The sequence below is a fragment of the Lissotriton helveticus genome, chromosome 1_1 (assembly GCF_964261635.1).
Source record: "Lissotriton helveticus chromosome 1_1, aLisHel1.1, whole genome shotgun sequence".
NCBI classification, from domain to species: domain Eukaryota; kingdom Metazoa; phylum Chordata; class Amphibia; order Caudata; family Salamandridae; genus Lissotriton; species Lissotriton helveticus.
The window spans coordinates 1,299,902,127-1,299,930,006 of record NC_136057.1 but is presented as its reverse complement, the minus strand read 5'-3'; the positions used below and the strand labels follow the sequence as shown (position 1 = coordinate 1,299,930,006).

The window sequence follows — 27,880 nt, the reverse complement described above, 5'->3', positions numbered from 1 at the left end:
AACAAGAGCATGACTCTTATAAAGGTTAGCTGCTTTCCTCCTGCTCCGGTCTTCAATTTTTAATATGGGTTAAAAAAGATAAAAGCTGCATTGTTTTTATTTTTATTTTCAGCATAATTTAAAATTGACTAGAAGACATAAAAAGCAAAATATGAAGTAGTTATTTAGATTCTCAGTTATTGTCCCTACAGTTCTTCGGAAAGGCGTTAAGAGGCTTACTCCCCATCACCAAGTCAAATCTCCTTAGTCACCTAGAAGCATTAAAGACATATATCTTTAGCTTTAATGGTTTTTGTCTGGGCCATGCAGTGGATATTCTTAGTCTGCATCTCTGCTGGGCCTATTTATCAGTCTACATGGCAAGCATTTTAGTCAGAACCACTAGCTGGAACTGGGCTATTTGAAGGAATCCATATGTCCCAATAACTATTGTATTATCCTGCATTTGCAAGCCTGCATCAGAAGGATCCAGGTGGCTTTCGATCATCTTTGCCAAAGCCAGCTCATGTCCTTTCAGGATAGCTCTAGTCGCCACTTTATCACCGGCTGCAGTAATTCAAGGAATGTAGTCAGATATTCCACATTAGGGGTCACACGTTAAGAGGCGCAGCAGAGAGTTGGAGCTCTTCACCATAGTGTTACAGGCACAAGAATCTTCTTGCTAAAAGCATCAATCCCCCCTTTTCTCTTTTTCAGAGTAAAATAAATATGTAATGGGCAGAGGAGCTTGTAAGTGTTGTTCTATTGACAATGGCTGGAGAAAGCATGGTGTCCACAATGTTTGTAAACCCTCTTCATAGGCAAGGTTACATAACAGGAACAGTAATAATAGATCTTCCATTCTATGATTTAAAATCATAGAGAAACCGGCACTGCGTCCCACTGCCTGGCCCTGTATAATGATCTTTGTAGCTTGCCTTTTCTGAGGCATCGAAGTACATGATATCATCTGCTTCCCCTGTAATGCCTTATAATGCCAACTGTCTGGTAACTGCTATGTTGAATTGTCTTGTTGTGTATACATTCAAGGAAAGAGATTTTAACTAGAAAAAAATCATAGAGAAAGCATTGCATTCTCATCATCATAGAGAAAGCATTGTTGAAGCTTTCTGCATAACGATACGAAATTATAAATGTTGCAGAAGGACAGTCTATACTTCCCTGTATCCATATATCAGACATCACTATCACTAAACTACACTCTGAACCCCTTGCATTATGTGAATACCTCAGACTCTCTTTAAGATCCACAGACAACCATCTTTGCAAACTATACATGTGTTACCATCCCCCGAGGAAAAAAGCCATGTTCATAGACCAACTAACGGAAATCATTACAGCAAATTCTGCCCCTCACTCCTAAGATATATTCCTAAGGGACTTCAATCTTCATTGGGACGACCTCAATGATAATTAGGTCAATGTTGTTCAAGATTTTTAATCCCTGATTCAAGCCTGTACTCTACGAACCCATACTAAAGGCTCTACACTGGACTGGATCATCTCCAAGGAAAAAGCTGTTAAAACAATCTCGATCGTTCCTTGTGATTAGTCAGATAACCATATTATTACCTTCCAAATACCAGCCATAAAAAAGAAAGCAGCTTCACAATCGCTCAAACCCAGAAAATGAGTTTGAGACATTAAAGGCCTAAACTTGGAGAAACTAGCAGGACTCTGCGAGAAATAACTTAAACCTCCTAATACCATGGCAAACGTCAGCGATCTCAAAGAGGACTAGAACTACACGATGACAAAAGTAATTGATCCCACAGCCCCGATAAAACTCAAAAGAATACGGATAAAGATAAAAACCCATTCTTTAACTGGTCCCTTAAAGAAGAAAGATGAAAACTTAGACTAATGGAACAAAAATGGAGACAACACCTATCATCCCCCCAAACTAAAACTGCTAAGAAAGACCAGAAACGCCTTCAATAAAAGTATACAAAAATAAAATAAAAGACTACCTTAGAAGGGAATTTGATCACGATAAACATATACAGAGTAAACTTTTCGAATCGTTCAAAACAACAATCTATCAAAATGGCCAAAATCTCTATAATAACATCAAAATCACAAATATGCTGTGAGGAAATCTCATCCTTCTTTACAGCTAAAGCGAACTCGCTGGAGAACGAGCTCAAGAAGGCAGCGGATAACCCCTTGAACCCAAAGAGTGCACTAGCTGATCACCCATTTCAACTCGCTCAGTCTATGCCAAAAAATAAAGCTCAGTGGTCAACCTTCAAACTATATGATCACAAAGATACTGCCTAAACCTTATTGAGCATAAAACCGACCACCACTACAATGATTATCTCCCCTCAAAATGTTATTCTACAATCAACCATACGGTCATGCCCATTTGGACTAAGATTATTAATGCTTCGCTATTTCAAGGACCCCAGACCATGTAGGGCATTAACATTCTCCAAACAACAGTTGTTTGGAGAATGTTAATGTCCTACATGGCCTTTGGCTCACCCATGGGGGCTGACATGTGGTGCCACTTTCATCTCCTACCAGAACTGCGTGCAGGCAGTGCCGAACCACATGCGCATTCTAGCACTGTTCATTAACTCTCCCCAGGTGCGGCGGCAGCACTGATTAACCTCATATTCTAGCTACGCAGGCGAGAGAAAAGAACACAAGCTGTATGAACTAGTCAGGTTATACAGCCCCTCGGGGCACAGTGACAGGTTTGTGCCATTAGAGGGTGTGCTGCAATGAGCGTCGCAATCTGTGCACATCTCATTGATCTCCTCTTCTTTGAGAAGGAAGACACAGTGAAACCAAGACCACATAGGCAGCAACGCTCCACTTAGGCTCCAGAAACAGCATCTCTTCTTACCTGAGGAGCTTTGGCATTCCATCCTATGAAGTATGACCAGAGTGTTACATTACGGCATAATTACCAACAAGCATAGGTACATGTAAAGCATCACTCTTCCAATACTTGGTACCTACAGCCTTGGTGCCTACACATAACTGTCCTTCTTGCGGGTAGGAGTTTCTGGGTGGCCATCTATTTCATAACAGTAAGTATAATAATATTTACTCATACTTGAGGTACCATAGCATATTTTCACAGGGGAGACAGTTGAGACAATGGAAGAGGAGCAATTCTTCCTTTCCATCGATGAGAGCCTGATGGATGCCGTATTCGCATCACTCAAAAAAGCAATGTCTTCTGTTTTAGAACTCCCGAGCAGGCAGACTATCATGCTGATGATGAAACACAGAAAACCACTCCCCCTAAAGGGAAGAACAGGGGACTTATCCTCAAGCCTCAAGGGGCCCAAACGGCAGTGGCAAGACCAAGGTGCCTCAGGCTTCTATCCCCAGATGCCTTTGAAAGGCTCTGACAAGCCCTCTTAAAACGGTGCGTACATGCCCTAAAAAGTCCTTCGGACAATTAACACACAGGGCACACCTATAAAGGTGAGATTTATTGCCATTGGGGGGATCTTAATGCAGGGGAAGAGTCAAACAACTAGGGGATGAGGATTCTGAGGAAGAACCAGGTTCCACTAGATCATGGAGGCTTGAAGGTAGACCTAAATGATCCAGAATGGAAAAGGCAGGTAAAAACAAGGTACAAACACCCAAGTAGGCGGGTGGGGGTCAATAAACCTCTGGCAACGCTTGAACCTCATGAGGTATTTTATCGTCAAGTTGATTGGAGATCAAGCTTGTATCATGGATGGTTACAATTTTTCATACTTTGCAGATGAACACATATTTTAAGGTCTGGTTAAGTTGTGGTTGACGATTTCCATTAAGAAAGAGGTATCATTTTCCTTTGTGTACCATTTTGAAGGACATAAAGCAACTCGATTGACTGTGGTTTTGTTTCAAGTTTAATACTCATGGGACATGTACTCTTTATCTTGTTTGACATATAATGGTTATGCTGGGCAGCTGAACAATAAAGTTGGAGGAATAATGCAAAATCCTCGCCCTACTGTCCTTAACAGAATTGAAAATTCCCTTCACGATAGATAGGAAACTTTATATTCAATTGGAGAGCCTAGGAACATGAAGTAGGCCTACTCCGTCCACTGTAGGTGAAAGTGGCATTGGGTCAATGAGTTATGGAAAGTCCTGCCAGTTCGAAACACATGAGCTGAAGGCCATAGTTGCAGAACAGGTGCATGGATACGGCACAGGAAAGGATGCAAGAGGTCGGTCAGTCAATTCTGTTCACAGTTAAGGGACTCTAACAGGGTCTACCGATCATATGTGGAACTGGCTCACCATGCACAGAAGGGATTTCATACATTTCATAGACATTTAACAAGAGGTATAATAGTACATTGTATACAATACTAGAAACGCCTCGTGCAATTTCCTCTTCCAACCACGCCTCACAGAGAGAAAACATCAATAGACTTCTAATTTTTTCAGGGGTTTTAAAGGAAATCTCTTTCTGATTGCACAATTCTCTGGGATGTAGTGAGTGTGAACAGAATGAGTATAATCTCTAAAAGGGTCATCGCTGTATAGCTTCTTCAGATAAGAAAACTTAAATGGGATTGAAAAGGATCTTTTTAGCTTTTCCTAAAGTTCCAGATGTTATGCAAATGAACAGTACAAAACAATAGTCCTTACAAAAGACAAGTATGTAATAGTTACTAAACAAACAAGTTACTTACCTTCAGTATTATCTAATATTTTAAAAACTCAATCTAGCCGCAGATTCCTTACCTTAGAATTATCCTGAGGCATGAGACTGGATCCGGGGATTTTTTTTTTATGACGAGTACCGCTGCACGCCGAAGGCATTGTTCGGCTCTGTGAGCCGCATTCTGTGCCGGAAGTAATGTGTGCAGTGCCTATATCGGCGCAACCCCAGCGTACTGATGGTAGTTTTGTGTCGCGATTTTCCACACCAGAAGCGCGGAGCCCCAAAGAACACTGACCACTGATCTGTGTGGAACTAGAGCCCTGAAAAAGGAAGCCCTGTACCAGAAATCCGTTCACAGAATGGGGAGGATAAGGAATCTGCAGCTGGATAGAGTCTTTACTAGATAAGGTGTTACCAAAGGTATGTCATTTGTTCATCTGATACAGACTTTTAGCCACTGATTCTTGACCTTAGAATAGATACCCAAGCAATACCGCTCTGGAGGTGGGTCTCCAAACACGATTTTGCCCAGAAAGTCCTGCTGGACCGAACAGGCATAGTGCCCACCCTGACGCACCTGACTGTCCATGTTGGTGAATGTGTGCAGTGAGCACACGTCGCTGCCTAGCAGAAATCCAGGACTTGAACTCTACGTGCTAACAGAGATGATACACATTGATAAAGGAGTTAGGCAGGGGTGTGTATTAGCTCCTTGTACTGTTCACGTTGTTCATTAACAAGGTTATTAGCTTCCTGAGCAGGGATGGTGGTGATGCTCGGAAAACAGGAGGGCAATGGGCCCCTGCTCTTCTTTCCACTCATATCAAAGTCACTGCAAGGGCTCCAACAGCTGCTAAATGATTTTCAGGTATTTTGCTTGGGTCGGGGTTGGAGCTAAGTACTCCCATAACAAAATGTATGTGTTTTCCACCTAGCTTAAAGACTCAATGCAAGAAGCACCTGCATGTGGGCGGTGCCCCCCTAGAACTAGTGACAGACTTTGACTATCTGGGTATTAAAATTACACAGAATGGGAGTTGGGTCCCACAATTGGAAAGAGCACAGCTAATCCGGATTCATCAAACGGTGAACATAGTGAAAATTCATAGGAAAACCATATCCAGAAAGCTGGCACTAGCACTAGAGATTTATAATCTTAAAGCTCTAGGTGCAACCTTACATGGTGCGGAGCTCTGGGGCTGTTCAAACTGTAGCAACCTCTCAGTTACTGAACTAAAATTCCTTAGATCCCTATTGAACCTTCCGGTATCCACCACATTGATTCCACTCTACCTAGATCTTGGCCAGAAAAGAATTGCACATAAAATTGCTCTCCGAATACTTTTGTTTTGGCACCAGCTACAGTCTACTGCAGCACCTACTTTCTATAGGGTGGGTCTCCGTGAACTAATGTCAGCAACTTGTGGGGACAACCTTTCATGGATGCGCACAGTTAAGAATTTGCTACTTAAGCTAGGATTGGATGCTTACTGGAGACATCCTTAGCCAGATTAATAAATCCAGTCTCAAAGCTGTATATTTGGGTGCCGTTGAGACTGATTGGATGATGAATTGCAATGGGTCGCTCTCAATTGTTTTTATGAACTTTAAAAAGACACTGTCATTAGAGGCCACGATAGATGAAAACGAACCCCCATAGCAAGAAAACTATACCTACAGTTTAGATATGGTTGCCTTCCTGTAAATAATTTTAAAAGGAATTGGTGCAAAGTAGGAGAGAGGGTTGAAGCACATTGTTCTGGTTGTCCTGGTTGTCAAGGGAAACTTGAGTCACCTGAACACGTCTTATTCTTTTGTACCTTGTACTACCAATTTCGAACTAAATGGATTGCCCCTCTTTGCAGAAATCTGGGAGTAAGAAAGTACAAGGAGGCTTACAGAATACTGCAGTTAAACACAACACATGTGATTGTATTCTGTACAGCCAAGTTCTTAATCGCTATGTGGATCAAGCGCACTAAGTATTCCCCTTATAGTTTCTAGGGTGTATCACACTCTATGGCACCTGCTAAGGTCATATTGTGGGCCCTGTGCTATTTTAAGTGAACATTGCTTTTAATATATTTATTTGCTATTTTTAAAGTATTTTATGATGAAGCTTTTAAGTACAAATAATGCTGTGATCTCTAATGCCCTATCATACTGCTATTACAATGATGTTTTCTTCATACAAACACTGATGTACTTTGACCGTCCTATTTTGCTGTGATTGTAAATAGACTGGGATTGTTTATTTATAATGTTATGTCTTATTGTATTGTGGGTTTGCTACTGTCTGGTTTTATGATGTGATTTGAGTTTCTGCAAGGTCTACCCTCTCTTGGCTTCAAAATACACTATGAAGAGTTGATCGTCACCCAGAACAGTTTTGTGGGGTCAAGGTACAACAACGACAATCTATTTGGGTCTAGCCAGTGGAGTCTCTCCTCTCGCTTAGAGGGATGTGGGGGAGCATAAAAGGTACGCAAGGTGATGGACTGTCCTACATGAAACGGGGTGACCACCTCTGGTAAGAAGGATGCTCAAGTCCTAGGGACCATTTTGTCTGGGAAGAATGACACCTATGGAGGCTCAGATGACAACGCCGTAAGTTCACTGACCTTCCAGGCAGATGTTATTGCCACTAGAAAGGCATCTTGATGGTGAGAGGCCTAAGAGGGAAGTCATGAAGCGACTCTAAGGGAGTGCACATCAGAAAAGTAAGGACTAAGTTAAGGTCCCACTAACGCATAACGAAGGGAGCAAAAGGAATCTTGTTGGAGACCTTTAAACGCCCTTGTAGCAGCCAAATAATCCCTCAACAGTCTAATGCTGAGCCCTACAGGGCTAGGGTAAGAATGAACAAAAGAACTTGTGAAAGGGGTGCAGATAAGGGGTCAAACTGTTTGGCTGCACACCATACCACAAGCCTGCTCCAACGACTGGTGTATACCGATTTGGTGGAGGGATGCCGAGCTGCCAAAATAACTTCACAGACTTTGGGTGGAAAGTCAAAAGCATCTGTGTCGCGTTGACCGCATCATTGTTATGTTTGCGGACTTCGGTTACAAATTTGACTTTGTAAAATCACACATTGCAGAATACACAGTGTTGTTCCTGGGCTATGAGCTCAACAACGAAAGTCGAGGTTTAGCGCCTCACTTCCTGGAGAAATGCGCACAGTTGCGCGCTCCGACAACGCTGAAAAAGCTACAATCTTTGCTGCGTTTTTTGAATTCCTGGCGTACTTATATTCCCGAATATGCCCAGCGTATCAAGCCGCTATATGCCTTGGTACAAACTACTTTTACCATATTTTGCTGGCCAGAACATTCAGCTATTCTGCAATCTTTGCAGGTTAATCTTCTTGAATCTAAATACCTACTGACTCGTGACAACCACACTAACCTGGTGATAAGAATTGTGCCGGGCACAATGGGTTTCACGTACTTGAAGTTTAATGAAGGAGACACAGTCCCTATTGCTTACAAGTCACACTTGAACACTTCGGCTGAGCTGCGATTTTCTACAGTCGAAAAAGTTTTGACTGCAGTACATATGGTGATTCTGAAAGAGAGAGCGCTGTCGCAGGGGAAACGCATGTTGGTTGTTACACCGTATCCTGCCCTGGAGGAAATGACGGAAGCCAGTGTACCGATGTCAAAAGCTTTGCATCCTCGTTGGATACAATGGGCCACTTCCTTGACGTCTCCGGATGTCACGTTTATCTTTGATTCCTCTTTGCAAACTCAGGAGTACTTGCAGTATGAATTAGTTCATCCAGCTCCTTTGTCCTTGCGCCCGCTGAAGGATTACCATTGTATTATTTACACTGACTATTCGGCGCAACCGGAAGCAGAGTCAAAGCATGCTTATTCAGCAGTGTGGTGGGTACCATGGGGAATCGAGAGTTCAAGTCCGATGTCGTGCACACACAGACATTAGGGGACTGTACCGCCCAGTTGGCAGAGCTATGTGCTCTGGTGCTTGCACTGGAGTTTGCTGATCCTCATGTGACTACTCTAATTGTAAGTGACTCTTATTACTGTGTTCAGTCTTTCAATGACATTTTATTCTTTTGGACTCAGAATGAACATCGTGATTCCAAAGTTAGCACATTCAAGCACAAAATGCTTTGAGTTCGAGTCGCAGAACTTAACGAACGTCTGCCTCTCGTGAATGTAATTCATACTCTTGGTCACCAGCGCATAGGAGTACACAATGTTGGTAACTGTCTTGCTGATGAAGCAGCAAAGACAGCAGTAGCAACATATGTAGTAGCAGCAGTTACACGTTCCAAAAGTAAGATTGATGATGACATCTTGGTAGCCATTGCAGCAACTGAGAAGGGAGAATTAACGACGTTGGTGACCGATTGATTCCCAACACGGACCGCAGGCAAAACCTTGATAGCAGCCACGCACGAGGGCAAGGCCTCGGCGCATGCCAGCATTTCAGCGACTATCTCTATCTTACTGCAGCGTTACTGGTGGCGCGGATTTCACAAACAGGCATGTGATTATGTCCTTAATTGTGACATTTGCCAGCAGATCAAACCTTCAACTGCTGTGCAGCCACCACAAACACAGTTGTACATATCTAATAAACCACTTGGGTGCGTTTATTTAGATCACTGCGGTCCTTTCTCCTCAGATACTACGTATAAGTATATCTTAGTTGCAGTGGATTCGTGCACACACTTTATTTGGCTCTGGCCACAACGTAGTGCTGATGCTCGAACTGCCATAAGGAATTTGCGTGTCTTTGTGGAAATTTGTTTACAACAAGGGGTGGTGATGGACAGAGTCTCTGAATTAAGCAGAGTACTCTCACCCAGTCAAGAGATCAGGGCTAGATCCAACACCGTTTTTTAGCTCATTGCACCATCCCAGTTTCAGAACCTGGCTGTATGCAAATTAGTCTGTCCCTGGCCCAGTGCATCATGGGAACAGGGCAGACCAGACTACAAAAGCCAATTCTTACACTGGGAAGGAAACAAGCTTCCGGGGACCGGTTTCTGGCATTACAGCCGTCTTCGGCCCGGCTTGCTTGAATCCTGATGGTGCAATGAGCAAGGGACTCACATCTGAGTATACCCTTCCACGCTTAGGGTGGACAAAATTATTTACAACAAGGGGTGGTGATGGACAGAGTCTCTGAATTAAGCAGAGTACTCTCACCCAGTCAAGAGATCAGGGCTAGATTCAACACTGTTTTTTAGCTCATTGCACCATCCCAGTTTCAGAACCTGGCTGTATGCAAATTAGTCTGTCCCTGGCCCAGTGCATCATGGGAACAGGGCAGACCAGACTACAAAAGCCAATTCTTACACTGGGAAGGAAACAAGCTTCCGGGGACCGGTTTCTGGCATTACAGCCGTCTTCGGCCCGGCTTGCTTGAATCCTGATGGTGCAATGAGCAAGGGACTCACATCTGAGTATACCCTTCCACGCTTAGGGTGGACAAAATTATTTACAACAAGGGGTGGTGATGGACAGAGTCTCTGAATTAAGCAGAGTACTCTCACCCAGTCAAGAGATCAGGGCTAGATCCAACACCGTTTTTTAGTTCATTGCACCATCCCAGTTTCAGAACCTGGCTGTATGCAAATTAGTCTGTCCCTGGCCCAGTGCATCATGGGAACAGGGCACACCAGACTACAAAAGCCAATTCTTACACTGGGAAGGAAACAAGCTTCCGGGGACCGGTTTCTGGCATTACAGCCGTCTTCGGCCCGGCTTGCTTGAATCCTGATGGTGCAATGAGCAAGGGACTCACATCTGAGACTCTGTCCCTCACCACCCCTTGTTGTAAATATTTTTGTCCACCCTAAGCGTGGAAGGGTATACTCAGACATGAGTCCCTTGCTCATTGCACCATCAGGATTCAAGCAAGCCGGGCCGAAGACGGCTGTAATGCCAGAAACCGGTCCCCGGAGGCTTGTTTCCTTCCCAGTGTAAGAATTGGCTTTTGTAGTTTGGTTTGCCCTGTTCCCATCATGCACTGGGACAGGAACAGACTAATTTGCATACAGCCAGGTTCTGAAACTGGGATGGTGCAGTGAGCTAAAAAACGGTGTTGGATCTAGCCCTGATCTCTTGACAGGGTGAGAGTATTCTGCTTAATTCAGAGACTCTGTCCCTCACCACCCCTTGTTGTAAATATTTTTGTCCACCCTAAGCGTGGAAGGGTATACTCAGACATGAGTCCCTTGCTCATTGCACCATCAGGATTCAAGCAAGCCGGGCCGAAGACGGCTGTAATGCCAGAAACCGGTCCCCGGAAGCTTGTTTCCTTCCCAGTGTAAGAATTGGCTTTTGTAGTTTGGTTTGCCCTGTTCCCATCATGCACTGGGACAAGAACAGACTAATTTGCATACAGCCAGGTTCTGAAACTGGGATGGTGCAGTGAGCTAAAAAACGGTGTTGGATCTAGCCCTGATCTCTTGACAGGGTGAGAGTATTCTGCTTAATTCAGAGACTCTGTCCCTCACCACCCCTTGTTGTAAATATTTTTGTCCACCCTAAGCGTGGAAGGGTATACTCAGACATGAGTCCCTTGCTCATTGCACCATCAGGATTCAAGCAAGCCGGGCCGAAGACGGCTGTAATGCCAGAAACCGGTCCCCGGAAGCTTGTTTCCTTCCCAGTGTAAGAATTGGCTTTTGTAGTTTGGTTTGACCTGTTCCCATCATGCACTGGGACAGGAACAGACTAATTTGCATACAGCCAGGTTCTGAAACTGGGATGGTGCAGTGAGCTAAAAAACGGTGTTGGATCTAGCCCTGATCTCTTGACAGGGTGAGAGTATTCTGCTTAATTCAGAGACTCTGTCCCTCACCACCCCTTGTTGTAAATATTTTTGTCCACCCTAAGCGTGGAAGGGTATACTCAGACATGAGTCCCTTGCTCATTGCACCATCAGGATTCAAGCAAGCCGGGCGGAAGACGGCTGTAATGCCAGAAACCGGTCCCCGGAAGCTTGTTTCCTTCCCAGTGTAAGAATTGGCTTTTGTAGTTTGGTTTGCCCTGTTCCCATCATGCACTGGGACAGGAACAGACTAATTTGCATACAGCCAGGTTCTGAAACTGGGATGGTGCAGTGAGCTAAAAAACGGTGTTGGATCTAGCCCTGATCTCTTGACAGGGTGAGAGTATTCTGCTTAATTCAGAGACTCTGTCCCTCACCATCCCTTGTTGTAAATATTTTTGTCCACCCTAAGCGTGGAAGGGTATACTCAGACATGAGTCCCTTGCTCATTGCACCATCAGGATTCAAGCAAGCCGGGCCGAAGACGGCTGTAATGCCAGAAACCGGTCCCCGGAAGCTTGTTTCCTTCCCAGTGTAAGAATTGGCTTTTGTAGTTTGGTTTGCCCTGTTCCCATCATGCACTGGGACAGGAACAGACTAATTTGCATACAGCCAGGTTCTGAAACTGGGATGGTGCAGTGAGCTAAAAAACGGTGTTGGATCTAGCCCTGATCTCTTGACAGGGTGAGAGTATTCTGCTTAATTCAGAGACTCTGTCCCTCACCACCCCTTGTTGTAAATATTTGTGGAAATTTGTGCATGTGGCACCCTTCATTCTGACCAGGGTCCAGCATTCGCCTCTAAGGCGTACAAGGATGTCATGAGGTCAATGGGGGTGCAGGTCAAATTTTCGTCTCTGTACCGGCCTGAGGGCAATTCCGTTGTGGAGCAAATGAACCGTGACTTAAAGCAATCCTGACAACTAGGGTTTTAGGTACTGACAGGAACTGGCTGGCCCATCTGTATAGTGCTCAATGTACACTTAATATTCTCCCTAGAAGGTCTCTGGGTGGGCGGACCCCATACAAAATGCTCTTTGGCATAAAGATGTTTGTTCTGGACCTTGAGGGTCTAAACATGGCGGAGTCTGCTGCACCCTTTGACATAGATGATCATTCTGCTGTATTACAGAACCTACAAGAGACTCGTGACAGTCTTGCAAAGGAACATTTGCCCTTCACGTCTGATGCTACACTTCAGATTCCGGTAGTTGGCTGGCTACCCCGAGTGGGTGACCTGGTCCGTGAGAAGGTGGAGAACAAGAAGGAGTTTGGCCCCTCATATCGTGCACCAGTACCTGTGCTTGGAGTGCAGGGTACGAGAACAGTCATTTTACCTCCACTTCCTGGTCGCAAGGATGACAGGTAAATCTCCATTGACAATGTCAAATTACTGCGAGTGGCCGATTCTTCTCTTGTCCAGCAATGCTGAGAAATACTGTTTGACCTTGGCAAACACCGTCAGGCCTGACATTGCCATAGAGATGCATACAGTTACTACTCCATTATTGAATCCACCAGCTGGTGATCCCCCATGAAGATACAGAGTACCCTTATCCTAAAGATGTGTTGTTGCCTGATGTGCAGACAAGTGCAGTTGACCAGTCACATTTTTCATTTGACACTAACTCTACAACATTGAGTTCCCCATCAAAAAATTCTATTTTTGCTGTTTGGTTTAAAAGACATGTTTTGATACCTCCTTGGACTTACATTTGGCTGGTGCTTATTTCAATCTTTTTGTTCATGTTGATTGGATTTGTAGGTGCATTTTTCGTCTAGTGAATGGACATTATGTTAAAGAACGATCTACAATTAGATTACTTGATGGAACTTTGGCACACCACTCCTCATCCCGCATGCATCATGAAGAGGGACCAGACTTTTGTCAACATCACAGCTTGGCCTGTATTAGATGGGATTGTGTGGGATACTGTTAAATTTCAGATTCACACCCCTACAGAGTTTATAAATGTCCCCAATGTACTTCGTGTTTCAATGGAGGATGTTGGATGTTATAAAAACAAAACATACGCTCTGATGATTGGGATGGCCAAGCCGTAGAGGCTCTTTTTTCTGATTTGAAATATTAAGCTGCTTTTGAAGCTGAAGATGTGTACTTAGACTCAGCTAATTATGCAGACTTATTTTGCTACCAACACAATGGCAATAATTTGTCTGCATAAAGCAAACACGTTTAGAAATGAGGTTAATTATACACAGTGGGAACATTGTCCAGCTCCCATTGAAGGCAGCTCGAAAACTCTTTTGAAAACGTTTACTTACTTTACTGATTTTAATCAATCCAATCCTGACGCTTTTTATTTTAAGATGACCTTTTCCAAAGTTAGACTCACCCACACTAAATTACTGTATTCGAAGTCCTTTATTGATCAATTAGCTATAGGAGTCTATGAGCTGTGGAAAGATACTATTGATCTTAAATCTGTTTGGGGTTCTAAAAGCTGACAAGTGCAGCGCACTGAAGCTTTGCATTGTGCATGTCTCATCCCGAACTACATGTTGTTTTTGAATTCAACTATTTCACAAACTACTTGCTTTGGATTGACTACATCTAAAAAAGAAATACCTCTTCCATTCCTGATTTGGGGGAATACTCTACATAGTACAATCATACTGATACGTCCCTAGATGAATTACGGGCCCTAATAACAAATTCCTCCTTTAATATTGCCAGCTTGGATCCCCAAAGTTGGTTATTATGGCAACAAATTTCAGATTTCTGCCAATATCGTTTTCTGGGTCTGGCCCCTGGCTATACACAGGTTAGGGTGGATCCCCGTTTTGAAAACGCCCATTCTGTTACTACCTATTCAGTAGGCAAATTATGTCAGAACTGGCTTAAGCATTCCACTTTAGCGTCAGTTAAACTTAATTTGTCCAAATTGTCCGACGATGTTGATTTGAATGACTTTGTTAAAGGCCCTGTGGGAGGCAGGTCAAAAAGATGGATATATCCTATTTACAACGAAGTTTGGAAACTGTCTCAAATTGAAGCTGCTTCTAGATTAAGAGCAATTGATCAAGCTAATTTAGAAAAAGTGCTTGCAGCCGTTGATAATAGCATCAATACTCTTTCTTCCCGAATATACACATTAGATAATTTTGTTTAATCTGTTGTTGATATTGTGCAGGATGAAGTATCTGTTTTGTACCATGGTCAAAATCAATTACGTTCCATTATACAGTTTGATTGGAATTTACAAAGTTTAAAATCTGGGAAAGTGCCTTGGGACTACATGAATACTTCTTCTCTATTTTTACTGTTTCATTTGACTGAAAAACAACAGTTTATGTCTATGAAGGATGCTGCATAGTCCCTTTTACATATTGAAAAGTTGGAACCTTTACCTTTTTCTGTTGCCGAATCTAATTCAGCTGTATGGCTCATTCAGGGGTTAATAACACTGCCTTGTCCCTTTTTTAAATTCAGTGCATGTATGAAAGACTATGCCATAGGTAGATATGAACCATTGGGAAGCGCATATCTCCATGAAGTTTGGTCTCTACCATTCACCTATAGATGCCTGAGGGAGGGTAAAGAAGTTTATTTAAAGGGCGAGGAGTGCACTTCTACACCTGATCACTCACTGGTTTGCAAGAACATACAATTGCACTGCTCGTGTAACATGCAAGCTCCGAATTTAGCATGCATTTTAAAGGGTAATCCAGTGCCAGCTATAACACCAACTTTCACATTGCTAGCGAACGGTAGCTATTTACTTTTAAATAATGAAGATTGCTGCGGTATGCCGGCAGGGATTCCGTACATTGTGACCGTCTCCCAACGTGTAGTCTGCTGTAAGAATGTTCTTTTCCCACCTCCGCATGGGAAGCTCGATGTGTCCATCTGGCCTTCCATTCAGACCTTGAAAGCAGAGTTTAACAAGATGAGTCGAATAGGGGTTCTATTGTCCCAGAAAGAAGTTGCCCTTACTTCTTCCCGTGAAACATTTGTCCTTCACGTGGCTAACACCCGCAACGAGAGGTGCATGCGCTTTTAAATACTGTTCTCCCACTTCATTTCAGCGCTTTGATTCACACAATATACAATGCCTCGTCGACAAGTGGCTTGGTGCATTTTTTTCAAAGTAGTAAGCTCTGGCCTTGTGACTTCATTCCAAACTATATTTGGTGTGATACCGGCATTTTTTCATTCTATTTTTTCCAGCATCTTAGGCGGTTTACCATTAATTCTTGCCTTGTCTGCCGGTGTACTTCTGTTGATTTGCTTGCTCAGAAATGGCTGTACAGTCTGTGTCACAAGACAACCTGCCCCGGCTGCCTCAGCTTCGCAACCGGATGCTTGAATATTATGGAACACTACCTCTGGCCACTTAGAGTGTAGCATATCCTTCCAGTTCTCCTACTTTACATGCGTGCAAACTGCTTTCCATTGCCTGGATTGCTGTTTCGAGTGGGCTCTGGATTTGTGTCTCTGCAATACGGTGTCTCCTAACCCGGATTATGATCAACTAATGAGTCCCTTAGTAGCTCATGAGTTGGACTGTTCTGGTATCTGGATTATGGCATGTGGGGCAGCACATCGGGTCCTAGGAAATTGGAATATATGTGCGGCTGCACATGACTTCCTGGCACGCAGTTATCTCTAAGAACACTCAAGTTGTCCTCCGATGGTGCTCGAAGCTCCTTCGCTTTATTAAATTGGATGGCTGAATTATTTTCTGATGATATCAATGACTTCCTCTTGGAGGCAGTTGCAACGTACTGTACCTATACGCTGATGGATTGAACTGACATATGTCCAGCTTCAACGCGTACTGTCCTAGAATTTTTTTTACTTTTTTCCATTTCCATGATGGGCTGTATACCGCCCCTTTTTGTTTTTGTTTTTTTTTCCTTACTACTTCGAACTTATTACTTCCAAATATCGAGTTTGATACATTTTGAACTTGGTTCTGTCTCACTCAAACTTGAACTCTGCGTTCCTAAATTGCCTTCCTTCTTGTATGTGTTCCGATCAGGGGAGGGTGTAGTGAAGACAGAGCCTTGCTTGCACACATTAGCATAAGCTTATTAGAAGTTTAAACGCCATTTTGCCACTGTGCAGCTTTTGCACACAACACTACACGTAACTGTTGTTGTAAGATAAACTGCTTGATTTACCTCTTATGAGAACGGCTTGTTTTTAAAATCCCTAGACTTACATCGCGACCTTTGTCTGTACACTGCGTGCAGAAGCCTTCAAGGTCACTATAACAATGTATGCTGTTATTCAGGTTGGTGAGCTCTTGCACTAGACACAACACGAACACAAATGCAGCTAACTGAAATTCTAGTGCCTTTAATATTGCACTGCATGCATGATTTGGGCACTTGGAGAAAAACCTTTTCCCGTGAGAGAGCTGTGCTGATCCTGTGATGAGATTCACCACTGCTGATCTTGGTTCCCCATTCAAGCCTAAGAGACCTTCTATTATTATAAAACCTAGTTCCTAGCAGGGGAGGGTGGTTCAAAAGGCGCTATAGGACCTGTTTCCACTATCATTATAACATGATTTCTCCCTTTGTGTTTTATGGAATTGTAACAATGCTGATCGTATTATTTTTAATCCTATGACTGCTTATGTTAGCAAAAATACTGCATCTTAAGAGCACCTCGTTAAAATAAACATTTTAAACTTTACCGTGTTTCTGATTACTCACGTTGTGGACTGTTATGAGAATAAAACTAAAGAGTGTTCTTGATTCCCACCATTCCTGAGAGTACCCTAAGTCGCATGTTCGGGTTTGTCTAATCATTGGTAACTTCGCTCTATCACGGAGAGCTAACGAGACACTGATGCTAGTCGGATGAGGGTTCTGGGTACTGAGGTGCGTTTCTGGTACACCACAAGTCACTGAGGTCCTGGTTTCCTGCGCACAGTTCTCTGCCTACACGAAATCCCCGCAACAGCTTCTTATCTCCTTTTAGTTGGGGCAAATGCCAATGACGTGGGCAAGATCCTCCTTTCCTCTTTCGCATAGACGACAGGTCACTGAGGTCACAAGTCACTGAGGTCCTGGTCTCCTTTCCCCTGATGGAAGGTGTGGGATGATCGGGTAGGACGCCCAGCCGCAACCGGAATTAGGAATTTCTCTTTTATCCTTGTTTTGACTCCCATTTTCAGGTAAGATTGCGGTTTGAGTGCTTCGTAGTCACTAAGCACTGTCCAGACATGAACATTTTTAGCCAGTGTTCCTTTCTCTTCTAAGATGGATACCATTTTTTTTACCTTGGTTACAGTCCTTTTGAAGGTCTGGTGGTCTCTGGAGGTTCACCAAAAATCCCAATAACTTTAGGGAGTCAAACAAATACTCCCTGGCAGGTGATTTTTCGTGGCGAAACAGCTCGATCCAAAGATACGAGTTTAGGGATCCTGCCTCAGCGCTTCAGATCTTGTGGCAATTTTTTTAATACGCGCCCCTACTTTCAACTGATTGTTTTTGGAGCCGAAAGTTTAAGCGTATTTGGGCCGATGAGACATAGCTTGGAAGAGGAAAAAATGCTCTGTATGTGTTAGCTATTTCTTTGTCCAAGGGTGCAGCTTCTCTTCCTTTTAGCGATTCCCTCCTGTACATTAGCGCTGGTTGTAATTTTGCATGTATAACCTGTATTAAGGGGTCGAATGTTAGGTCGGGCAGCATTTTCTTCAGGGGATTCATCACCTTTCTTATGTGCATGGTTCACAAGATGAATACTTGGCATGTGGGAAGAAGGACATTAATAAGGCCTGTGATTTCTGGTGCATGGTGTAAAGCAGAGGGAGGGTCAATTGGTAGGAGTTGGAATATGTGTTGTGTAGTCTGGGGTTGTGTGGTAGTTAGTGGGCGGTGTACGGGTTTGGGTCTATGTAATGTGCAATTGCCATGTTAGTGTTTGGGCCGTTTAGGTCTCAGTGTGATTATGGGGACTACCAGTATGGGATACTGGGTGAGAAATGGGATTATATCTTAACTTGTACGTTTCTGGAGGACAGAGGTGCTGGCCTATGGTCTTTCTTGGCCCTAAAAAGCCCAAACAGGCAATGTATGGCAATCCATACTACTATATTCAGCTTGCAGCTCTTGGGTGTCTATGGAGAATGATTTTCAAGATGGTCTGCATTCATCCTGCACCTCTTTAAATATGTATCACACAGCTTTTTCAGTTGTGTAGGGAGCAGGACTTCGAACACTGTCTGCATTCATTTTGCCATTATATGCAACAGGTCATTCCATACCGTATGCAACCATCATGCAGCTCTTGCAGTGGGTATTGAGAAGGCTCTTAATACAATCTATACTAATCCTGCAGATCCATGGCTGTGTAAGTAAGTGGAGTAAGACATTCAATAGTTTCCGCATTCATCGAGCATCTCTTTCGACTGTGTATAGAGCAGGCTGTTAAATATTCTCAACGTTCACCCTGCAACTTGTACAGCGGAGTATGGAGCAAAGTTTTCATGATGCCATTCCTAACCTCAAAGCTCTTTTGATTCTGTAGGGAGCAGGGCTTTCAAAATCTTCCGTACTTATGCAGAAGTTCTTTCGGCTCTGTGTCAAGGCAGGGTATGAATACTGTCTGATATAGCACCAAATGAGCTGCAGGATGAATGCAAACAAGGTTTCGATACGGTGTGTTCTTTTCCTGCAGTTGTTTCGGCTGTGCATGGAGCAGGGTTTTCAATTCTGGTTACATTCATTTTTAATACTGCCTTCATGCATCCAGCAGATTTTTTTCTGGTATGGAGTAGGGCCCTTAAAACAATCTGTAACTATCGAGGAGATCCATTGATCGTGCATAGAACATGGTTTTCAATACCGTCCGCATTTATCCTGCAGCTTCTTGGCTTAGTATGGAGCAGTGATTTCAGTACTATCTGCATTTACCTTACATCTCGTCTCACTAGGTTGTTTAGAATATTAATAATACTTCATGTACAACCACTTGCACCATGTAGGGAGCAGGGGCGTCGATACGAATTCTATTTCTACTTTATTGTTCCAGGCTGCCCATTAAACAGGATAGGCTGAACCTACATGATATGATATTTCTGTAGATATAGCATAGGGCTTTCTCAACTGTCTGTATTTATCCGACATTTTCTCTCCCACTAGACCTGCAGCAGGGTATGCCCACATCGCTGGTCACAGAGCACAGTTTTCATCACTGGGGGTATCAGACATGCACAAACCTAAGACTCGTACAGTACACGGTATTCAACTGACCGCAGCAAACATTAATCAGGGTGAGAGGGTGGAGAAAGACGTTAGTACTGGACAGCACACTGTAGAGAAAATATGTACATACATAAATCATTGATATTTAAATCTGACGAGATGCCACCACTGTCTGAATCACTTCCACGGTCAACAATTTCTCATGCACCGCCCTTCAGTAGATAGGTACGAGGCGTAGCCCACGTTCTCCCTTCCCATCCTATAGCTTTCAGCTGATAGCTGGAAAATGCAACACTATGTCTGTACCACTGCACATCTCGTTCTCTAGGGTGAAAGCGGGACAGCCTCTACTTAACATACCCAGTGCCCCAGAGAGGACATAGGTCACTTTTGTCCTTCAATCTATTATCTTACCTCCCACGATGCGGACGTCACTACTCCCTCAGCTGGTGCTCGTGCATCAAGTCCTAAAGTGATACCTGTTGGAGAGAAAGGACACACCAGCCTTAGTGAAGCACAAGCAAAAATTCCAACAGCAGTTCTGTTTCCGCGATCATAAAGTTGAAAATTATGAGAGACTTGGGAGTTACGATTTTTGCCAAGTCATATATAGTAAGCGCTATATAAATGCAATTACAATAGAATACAATATATTATTGCCCCTATTTTTATTTGGTCAGTGGCGTATCAACGAACCAGGTTCACTAATGCAAGCAATTAATACGGGCCCCATCAACTGGTTTGATAGTATAAAAAGATTCATAATTGGAGTGCAGCAGGTTACTCGCTCCCCTGGCCCCCCTTGCCACTTCATCTGGTACAATATTAAAAGCTAACAGCACAGTATTTTTGCACTGGGTGCAACGGAAAGCAATGCACTGCAGTTTATTCAGATAAACACAAACAATATCACACCTTCCACAAACTACTCAATTGAAATGACAAAGCTAGAAAGATAATATAAAAAATTACAAAGCTAGAAAGATAATACAAAGCTAGAAAGATATATAAATAAAAAAGATAATAGAAAATAATATAATATAAGAAGGCGTGAGAGGTGAATTAGAAGGCAGCGCAAATGAAGCTTGAAGATAGTTTACAATAAGAATATACCTCGAGGGAATGGCAAATAAACTTTATTGATACTGGTTCCACAATCAAAGCTTTATTTCTGATTACTGGTAAGATCAGTCTACCAATATCAGCAGCAGAAAATAGTATTTAGATTTGCATCACCTATATTCAGTATGAATAATGATAAAGCAGGGAGTTTCGTTCAGAAAGCTGGACGCATCTTAGGTACAAGCTGCCCAACGAAAGCAACAGCTTCCAAAGAACTTGGCATATTTCAGCCATCAATTTTTAATAGGTACAACCATCTATAAATTATACAGAGTATCTACTCCCACTTGAGAGCAAAATACCAGGGAATAAATCCCACGAAGTGCATCATTTACATCTTATTAATTAGATGTCTTTTTTATGTCTCGACCCACAGACAGCTTTCGCTGTTTGCTGTGGAAGACCTATGGCGAACAATACAATAAATATAGTTAGCTTTGGGACAACACTTTGATCATGATTGGATGGTTTTCTTGTCTATCTCAGTTTTTGCGTCATATTCAACAGCTTCCCCTCCTCATTCTCGTGTTCTCTTTTAGAGCACAGCTTCTGTACATACATTCCGATTTGATTAAGTGTTTCCTTCCACTGATGTGGGGGTACTACATTTTTAGCTGGAACAATTCCTTCTCGAAAATAATCTAGTTTCAACACAAACTACCAGGCACTCCAACATCAACAACCCACAACTCCCACTTATCTCAGTCTACAATCAACTGTATACTAATACAGGCACATCAGCATATACGCTATGAAGAAATGATCCCTGTTGCCTTGAGAGTAATTATATCCAGTTAGACAAATAATTTGTCCCAAGAACTATGTATCAACAACCAAGTGGAGATCAGAAATCGAACAAAATTATGATGGGCCCCCATCAATACGTGCACGCTCTCAGAATACCAGCAATGTATCATGCGGTCACTGGATCTGAAAGACTTGTCAAAATAACTTGTTGGCTGACCCACAAGTCTCTGCAGAAAGAACCTCAATAAAGAAACTGAAAAAAATAAGCACTACTGGTTTGACAAAGAATGTAAAGCGGTAAGATTAAATCTGACTCACGCCTTGAACAAAAACGTATCTATTGTAAAAAGTCTTAGAAAGGGTATACAACTCCAATTATACCAACAAACGGTTGTGGAGACTAGTAGCCAACTGCACAGGTGACGCAAACTACACAGGTGACACACACGCACAGGTGACCCACACGCACAGGTGACCCCACACGCACAGGTGAACCCACACGCTACCCCACACGCACAGGTGACCCCACACGCACAGGTGACCCCACACGCACAGGCAACTCCACACGCACAGGCGACCCGCACAAACACACAAAAAAAATCTGGGAATACAAGGACAAGACACAGACACTGAGAACACACAGAATCAGACAGACGTTGCCCAGAGGTCAATCCAAAGCTTTAAACGAAACAGAGACATAGGATCAAGCATGTTACAGCCAGACCACTTCTTATACTATGCCATGAGGTGACCGTAATTTTTATTGGCATCCTTCACAACTTTTGCCAACAAATACTGCTTCCAGGAACTATGGAAAAACAGCTTCATTGTGCTAATAAACAATAAAGGGAAAATATGTACTGAAAGATCCGTTAGGCCAATAAACCTCATGGTACAGAGGAGAAAATCTTCGCAAGAATAATCCTCCAACATCTGAACAATTGGGCCAAAGAGAACTTCAACCTAAATACCGTAAATGGAGGATTTCTATCAAGCATAGACCATATTTTCAATTTACAGCATACATAAAGATTACGAATTGCAAATTAAAAGACTAATACCATTGTTAGCTACATTGCTACATTTCCTACAAGCCTTTGCTTCCCAAACTGTGGCAACGACCGGTGGGTATATGGCCGACATTTGGTGGGTCGTAGAGTCCAAGCAATATATAAAGGAGCCTTAATATTCTGGATTTGTCTCGTCACATTCGCTTAAAAGACAGAGGTCAAATGCCAGGCTTACAGTCATCTCTCACATTGCCATCAGAAAAAGAAAAGTAAAGTCAATTAAGCAACATTACTGCTGGGGTACAGGAAGAGTGAAAGGAAAGGCTGTAGCATGTCATTTTTTGTAACAAACACAAAACGTAAAAACCTATAAAATGTGTACTGTACACATATAGCAGTTAAAAAAGAAAAAATGAAGCATTTTTTTGTGATTCCATGTGATGGAAACTAATTTCTACTCCTTATTAATATAGTTTTATCAGTAAACTCCTAGGTCTGTTCAAATTCAGTGGACATTTTACATGGAAAATGTGCTGTCTGTAAACAACAGTGCTTTAGTAACATTAAAACAATCCTGCCTCGTGTTCATTAGAGCTAAGTGGGTCGCGAAAAATTGTTGTTCTAAAAATTGGGTCGTGGTTCTAAAAATTTTTAGGAATCACTGGTTTAGTCAATCGTACACTATTTTGGAGGAAACTGAAGAGTATGGGCGTACCACTAGCATCTCCTAAAAAGTCCACAGGCCAGACCAGGAAATCAACAGCTCATGTCCGGGTAAGTGTGAACAATTTAAAGACAAAGAGACTTACGAAAAGCAGAGGAGTAGAACAGAGCTGCATCGTAGCCCCACTGCTCTCTAACTTATACACTGACATGTACAGCAATCTCCTGGGAGCGTCTGGCAGTGCTGAACGTGTAAGAAATGTGGCGTTCACACACTGTTGTATGCAGTCTACTTAATATTACTAGCTAGAACAGAAAATACTCAATGCTACCAATCAGACGACATGGACAAATAGTGTGCCATAAACTATCGAACTATCAAAATGATGTTTTGGGGTATAAAATCAGAAAGGAGGCTTCAGAGACTGTCTACACTTTGTATAAAGACAGCACCATCCATTGTAGAACATTCAAATACCTAGGTGTAACAATGACCGACCAAGTATTGTGAGAAATCCATTTGGAGAAATGCCTATCATATGCTCAAAGTCCTGCCAAAGGTATACTCAAATTTGTTAGGAGGCATAGCAAAGTGGCTCCAAAAATCATGGATACCGTTCAGTGATTCAAGACAAAATGGGGAACATGTGATGCTATCAAAGCAGAAATCTGGTGAAATATAACCAACGTATCAGCAAGCAAACACTTCGACAGAAGCATGTAGGAAAAAACACTTGATCACCCGTATTTATCGACATTAGAGTGTTTCCCAAACTATGGGTTGTAACCCATCACAGGTCGCCAGTCCATTTCTGCTGATCGAGAAAGAGCAAAGAATAAAGATGCCTTTACATTTTTTTATCATGTCACGTTTGAAACGCTTCAAAGACAGAGCTCAAATATCAGGCTATGTCTTCTGACAAATTGCTGCTAATTCTTTTAACAAGGGGCTAGACATTTACTTTCTTTGAATGCAAAGTGAGAAAGGTGAAGAGAACTATGGGTCTCATTATGCTGAAGGTGGGAACCACCACCGCCAGCCCGTCGGTGGCGGTCCCACCGCCACTGTAATACAGATTTCTGCCCACCTTATTAGGATGGCGGGAGGATGTTTGACGGTCGGAGAGACAGACCGCCATGGATCCGACGGGCTCAAGGAGTCCGTCAGTCTGTCAGCGGTTAACCCGCCATGAAAAGGCTGGCAGAAAGGGACTTTGGGGGCCCGTAGCAGGCCCACCTTTCCCCCTGGCCCTCTGATATGGGCCCTGGGGGGCAGCTATGGTGTCCCCCTCCATATCCCTGCATCATGTAGGAGGCAATGCATGGTGCCTGCAACACAGTGCAGGCATATGAAAAAATATATCTTTTTCGGGTTGCGGTGTGTGCTGCAGCCTGCAGCACAAGCTGCAATACAAAAGGTGCACTTTGCGACCGCTTTGTAATTACTATTGCGGGACTGCCGACAGCTAGTCGGGCGGTCCCATTCCCCACCAGGATGGCGGTCGGTCGAAAGTCCGACCGTCATCATAATCAGGCCTGCTGAGACAATCTTTCTGGGGTATAAGAAGTGTAAAAGCAAAGCATGTAAGATGTCATTTGTATTTAAACACGCAAAAAATGTAAGTACCTGAAAATGAACTGTACACGTATTTCAGAGCATATCAGCAGTTAGGAAAGCAAAATTGAGGCATATTTTTTACGATTCTGATAATGGATAAAACAAAGATTTTAACAGGATAAAAACAAATCAAGGCAGCTTTACTTGATGATGCATAAATGATAAATATTCACTAGAACTCAATTTCCACACATTACCATTTGTGTGCTATATAGTTTTGTAGTAAAACTCTATGTCCCTGCAGATTTAGTGGCCATTTCAATAGAACATGTGTGGTCTGTAAATGACAGTGCACTGCTGCACGATCTTTTAGTAATATTTTTGCAACAGTGTGCTCCAAAATGCAGCACCAGCTACATATACTACAACTGCAGCTGAATACACTTACTACACTATGTGTGAAGCTAGTATTTTTCACAATCCCTATGACTTCAGTCGTGTAACGCTGATGTCAGCATCCATTGAGGAGAAGAACTGGGTCAAAATACATGAGGGGGTGAAGAAGGTGAGCGCGAATGAGAGGCTTCAACTCATCCATTATAATTACATACATCAGGTTTATTTAACACCCAAGAAGCTACATAAGATATATCCGGAGCGTTACGGGATGTGCCCTAGATGCAGGGAAGCATAGGCGGATTTTATCCATATGGTTTGGTCCTGCCCGGAATTGCAAGGCTTTTGGACAGAGGTCGTGTACCAGGCCCGGTTCTAGCGGGTGGGCCGGGTGGGCCCGGCCCACCCAAAGATGAGCCTGGCCCACCCAAACAGGAGCCTTGGCCCTCGCAGTGAGGGCTTGAAGGCAGGCGCAACGCGCAGGTCGTGTGTGTGTGCGCCCGGGCTGAGACAGCTTCCCGGGCGCGCACACACACAGACAGTTTAAGATTATCGCAGCCGCACCAAAGTACTTAACAGGTCTTTTAAAGACCATTAACATGTTAATTAGGCTTTGTTTACTTTTTTCACCCCTTCATCTCTGCATGGTGAAAGGGGACAAATCCTTTCTTTGACAACGGTAACCTTTGGTAACCTTTGTCTACTGTCCTGCAGCGTTGATATTTCTTTTTCTATGCAGCGCAGCGGAAAAGTGGTCTGTTTATTCCTAGTCACCCCCTGACCCCTGCAGCTGCTTATCACATAAGGCTGTGACACAAAATATGACTAATGGAGTAGGTAAGAGAATGTGTTACAAAAAAAATTCTTTTTAAAATCTGCACAGGCCCAGCAGGACGCATACTTCGTATGTGCTTCATTTAAACAGTTTTTATCATTTCATCATAGCCGATGCTGGTCAACAATAAAACAATACAAAATGGCAATGTCCAGATAAAGTTGGTGATTAATGATCCTGCTTTAGAGCAATCGTTTGTCTGTTAGTATTTTTTAAATGCAGACGCACTGTATTTTATGTGGATAGCTCAGTGGGTTACTGCCTTTGTCACAGAGATCCTTGTGTTACTTCAGAAGTTACAATCCTAACAAAAGGCAGTGAACAATGAACTGCCACCAAAGAGCTGCAAACAAACATGAATGGTATAATTAGAACTTCGTTTTTTTGGTTTTGTGATATAGTTAGAACTTCCCTAGTCTTTTCATTATTCTAATGTTGCTAAAATGAGTGTTTGGGCAGATATACATTTTTATCAGTAAAGCTGACCCCCATGGAATACTCTTTAAATCCTAAGGTTGTGTTTCCCCAGACCAAACCCTCTTAAAATATACTACACCAGAATGGATGACCTATGATTCCTACACCTTGTAATCCTCATTGGCTTAGGTGACATTCCCTGTAGACTGATTTACATACTTGCATGATTCATTGTCTCTGTAAGTGTGTGCGTGATGTAAAGTACTGACACACACTACATTGATATGAGCAGCGTTATACAACAAATTAAATGCATATGAGAGAGGGGATACGTAAACATGAGGGGCGCTGGTGGAGGGTGCCAGTGAGGGAATCCGAGGAGGAGGTAGTGGGAGGGGCTATGGAGCGATGAGGGGCACTGTTGGAGGATGACAGTGAGGGAATCCGAGGAAGAGGTCATGGGGTGCAGGCCCGGACTGGCCGTTGCGGGCACCGGGCAATTCCCCGGTCGGCCGCAAGGGTGGGCGCAGTTTTTGGGCCCCTGTGGGCCGTTTTTGTGACAGGGCCGTTGTGGCCCTGTAACAAATTCGGCGGAAAAGCGGCCCTAGTAAAGAGCTTGGTGGCATCCCACCCTCCCCCAGGGGGAGGAGGGGGGGCCGGCCGAGCACTTTGCCAGGGCCGGTTTTGGTTCCCAGTCCGGCCCTGATGGGGTGGAGGGGGAAGCTAGGGAGAGATGAGGGGCACTGGTAGAGGGTGGTAGTGAGGGAGTCTGAGGAGGTCATGAGGGGGATGGGTTACAGAGAGATGAGGGGCGCTGGTGGAGGGTGGCAGTGAGGGAATCCGAAGAGGTGGTCATGGGGTGGAGGGGGAGCTAGGGAGAGATGAGGGGCACCGGTGGATGGTGGTATTGAGGGAGTCTGATGATGAGGTCATGAGGGGGAGGGGCTAAAGAGAGACGAGGGGCACTGGGGGAGGGTGGCAGTGAGGGAATCCGAGGAGGAGGTCATAAAGGGGAGGGGCTATGGGGAGATGAGGGGCACTTGTGGCGTGTGGCAGTGAGGGAATCCGAGGAAGAGGTCAATAGGGGTGCATGGGCGGATGAGGTACACTGTTGGAAGGTGGTAGTAAAGGTATTTATGGAGAAATAGGTTTTTGGTGCAGCGCCAAAAAAGACTTTTGCATCAGCGCTGAAGCCGGCCCTGTCATGGCCTTTCTGTTTTTGTTTATTTAATTAGCAGTCGGGCCATAAGGGCCACTGTGGAACATACTTTAAAGTGCGTGCTAATTATATTTATTGCTCTATTCAATGTTTTAAGTATGAAGGTGATTTTACTAATGTTTTTAACGGGAGATGGTGCCTGACATGGGGCGGGGCCCAAGGTCATCTTTGAGATAAGGTGCACTGGAGAGGAATAGTGGCTAATCAAGCTTGTAAGGGAGTGCGTTAAAGAGTCCGTGGTCAGGTGGAGGTAGTAATGAAGAGGGACTCTCCCTGAAAGCTCACACAGA

The 27,880-nt window shown here is 43.5% G+C and overlaps 1 protein-coding gene across 2 annotated transcripts in view; it reads right to left on the bottom strand.

The window, feature by feature from the left end:
- The window catches only part of EVI5L (ecotropic viral integration site 5 like), a 1,151,000-nt gene that overhangs the window by 906,751 nt on the left and 216,369 nt on the right, over positions 1-27,880 (bottom strand). For both annotated transcript variants that reach the window (XM_078681273.1, XM_078681266.1), the window contains exon 2: positions 20,038-20,102. The gene's annotated coding sequence lies outside the window, so the exon portion shown is untranslated. The remainder of the gene's footprint in view (positions 1-20,037; positions 20,103-27,880) is intronic.